General features: G+C 33.8%; 1 protein-coding gene across 4 annotated transcripts in view; it reads right to left on the minus strand.

Moving 5' to 3' along the window:
• LOC107664866 (peroxisome proliferator-activated receptor alpha-like) overlaps positions 1 to 3552 on the minus strand; it is a 17310-nt gene that overhangs the window by 11823 nt on the left and 1935 nt on the right. Inside the window, exon 1 of one of the 4 annotated variants that reach the window (XM_016455549.1) lies at positions 2270 to 2355. The exons of 2 other annotated variants lie outside the window; for them this stretch is intronic. The gene's annotated coding sequence lies outside the window, so the exon portion shown is untranslated. Of the gene's footprint in view, positions 1 to 2269; positions 2356 to 3552 lie in introns of those variants that run through there. One more of the 4 variants, XM_016455547.1, reaches the window with a different exon arrangement.

The raw sequence follows: 3552 nt of genomic DNA on the forward strand, positions 1-3552 counted from the left end.
TAGGCGTGGTTAACTCTTAACTTTTATAAAGAATATCTCTTTGGATTTGAGACTTTAGTCTTTGCAACTTTACAGATCTTCTTTATGCACCAAGAGCTTGTAACACTCCAAAGAGAAAGGAAAAATTTTAATTGCATCATATGACCCCTTTAAAAGAAGATGAATGTACTTGATAATATTATTGCATAAATATATATTGCATAAATATATATTGCATTGCATATATATATATATATATGCTGGCTACAGAAGGATTATAGTATATTGACTGTATATTAGTCAAAACACTGCAAAAGAAAAAAAAAACATTTTTTGGTCTTGTTTTACAGTTAATATAACCATATATAAATATATAAACATGTTTAAAAGTTACTTGTTTAACATAAGCCTCATGCTTAAACAAATATTTTTGTATTTTTATGTAAATATTTAGATTTATGTAAATATTTATACAAATGTAGATTTGTCTTTATACCTTAAATGCAACTATGTCTCAAGCAAATTTACTTTTAAAATACTTTTAATTTAATTGAATGCATTTTTTATTTGTAATATATATAATATATATATATATATGTAAATAGTTAAATTTGAACTTTTATTTACATGTACTTTATAGTTTATTTTTACTAGAAACTAGACAATTGATTTATTTGTATTTATTTTATTTTATTTTTTGCAGTATAAGAAGCCAGCCATTCACAGTAAACAAGATTATGCACGTACCATGCGTTTGAGTGCGACTGCATTTGTGTATTAGGGTGCGAGACAGAGAGCGATAAGCTGAAGCTACTATATTTATTCAGTGTAAACCCAAACACTCACATGGGCACACATACGCATGACTTGAGCCTCATGACAACGAGCGGGAGCCAAACGAAGTGTAGGAGAGACGCCAGCTTGCTGTAATAGAAAAGTGCCCATGGAGACCAGCTGAGCCATTAACCAGCAAAACCAGACCGTGTAGTAACAATACAGCAGTCCCTGAGGGCATTTTAGATCCACAAGAAGACAATGAATGTCAATGTACCTGTCCCAAAAACATAGTAGTGCAGTGTTTTACAGACAGGCCAAATTGATCATGTGTTCCCCATCATTATTTCAGAACCAGCCTTGGACTCACTGCGAAACTGCGTAAGACAACAGACGTAAAGCAAACACGTCTGTGTTGAAATTTCCACTACATCAGCCAACTACCAATGACCAAGCAGAATCTCTGCCCACTGGATAGAAACAACAGATCTGAAGTATAAACATCAATCTGTGACCACAGACCACATGTGAGCTGGTTTCTGAAAGAAATATTGATTCAGCACATGATAAAATTTACGTCTTCCTAGTTGCACGTGCAACAAATATATCTCTCCATATTGGATGTTGGTCAAGACTATTTGGCAAAAATAAAGACAAGTCTATTTGCTCAGTGTTGGTCAATGGGTCAATGACATGTTTTTTTTTTATATTGATTACTCAAAAATGCATGAAAATGCATGTGATAGAAACATTGAATACACCTTTTCTGTGAGCAGGTTTTAAGGGGTTTTAAATTATACTTTTTTTTATAAAAAGTATAATTACAGCTGTCCTGATATCGTAAAGAAAAAAACTTTATAAAAAAAAAGAAAGAAAGAAAATAGTTTAGCATTATTTATTCTTAATTAATTCATATATTTTTTTTTATTATCATTTCTTAGAAAAAATATTTTAGTAATTATAATTTTGTCCCTAAATCAAAGTCATAGGATGCAACCAACATGCAAACAATAAATGGAAATCTAGACAGGACCCCTTAAAGACCCTCATGATTGTGACATTTTAGAAACTTAAAACCAGTTTATTACAAGTTAGTTCAGCTTGTAAAATGTCACATAATACAACTCCTCAAAAACATAATTATATTTCTGAATTAATAATTATCATATAAAAAAAACTTTATATTGAAAAATATATTTAACAACTAAAAATAATGATCAAGATGTGTAGACTCGCATGTATTCAAAGTGTAAGGAAATACTTTTTCCTAAAAACGACAAAAAGTTCTTAAAAATGTGAATAGCAACAACAACGTGGTTTAAACGCAAATGTTTAAATCCCTCTTATTTGCCATTGACTCAAATATAGCTACAACAAAGCAGCACACCGTTAAGGAAAAATAGTGTCGAGGCAGAAATGCACACAATGGCTGTGAGGCCTTTGCTTAAAGCAGACAGCACAATTCAAATCATCACATAAGCACAGCAGAGCAAAGCAGAATGAAATCAGTGCTTACCAGATCACGATTCACGGTTCTGCTCTACCAACTGCCAATAAATACACGCACCCCTTCCAGGGCCAAAGTCTGAATCCACACACACACCCTGCATGCGGGCTTCTCTTCGTTTAGGAGTTTGGCTGGTGTTAACACCAATAAACGGACGCCGCAGCGAGCTGAACGCATCAGATAAGAGACCATTAATGTCTGGATGGATGTGCTTAGACTCAAGACAGCTGGGATTTCAACAATATAGGGCAGGAATATCTTCATTTCACATGCCCAGGAAACATTCTGTCTGTTTAGTACATTCAGCCTACAGAGAGACATTACGTCAAGGCAGACGGCTTCACATGGACTCTGAAATGCAAACATGGGGCAATTGAAGCAGGTGCATCCATGTAGGCCAGATGTTTCTTTATCATTTAACCTGCAGATACAGTCATGGCCAAAAGTCTGTATCTGCGTTACGACAAATTAAATACGATAATCTCTCCATAAATCTGCATGAATCTAATCTTATAGATGATATATGATAATCAAAAGTGTTTGAAAAAGCCAACAGGGTGAAAGAGAAAGAAACTTGGCCACGGAGATAAGATTATGCAAAAGGCTATACAATTACTTAATTTTAAGGGAACTAATTTGAAAGTTGCCTAAAGGAGCATTAATGCTTCTGTATATACACTATATAATGAATCACATGAAATGTGAATAATGTGAATATCACATATACAAAAAATATAATTGAACCGTTCATAAACTGATTTGAAAAACCTCAAACCTCTGAGGATCTCAGAGCCCACACAATGATGTCAGACACTGGGAAGATGACACAGGGCGTTAAGATATGTGTGACCCTTTTAGCATGTTACCTAACAGGACCGAATGGACAAGCTCATGTGGCCCTGTAGTCACTGATATGTGGGCTAAAAAAGCCGCGCTGAACGCCGCCGGGTTCTCATTTAGTTGCAGAGAATGCCAATGTACAGGAACTGAAAATATTACATTACATTACCGTACAGAATTATTAATTCATGAATTCTTCAAGATGAGGGACAGTGAGCAAGTGGGCCTAATTTATGTAAAAGATGTTAAAAAAAAGGGGGTCACTGCAACCGCTATAAAACTATAAAAAAAATCTGTTACTTAAAATAAACATTAACTAAAATAAAATAAGATATATATACAGTGGTGTGAAAAAGTTTTTGCCCCCTTCCTGTTTTTTTAATCGTTTGCATATTTGTCACACTTAAAAGATTCAGATCATCAAACAAATTTTAATATTACACAAAGATAAC

Source organism: Sinocyclocheilus anshuiensis, unplaced genomic scaffold, assembly GCF_001515605.1.
Source record: "Sinocyclocheilus anshuiensis isolate Anshui unplaced genomic scaffold, SAMN03320099.WGS_v1.1 scaffold299, whole genome shotgun sequence".
Taxonomy (NCBI): domain Eukaryota; kingdom Metazoa; phylum Chordata; class Actinopteri; order Cypriniformes; family Cyprinidae; genus Sinocyclocheilus; species Sinocyclocheilus anshuiensis.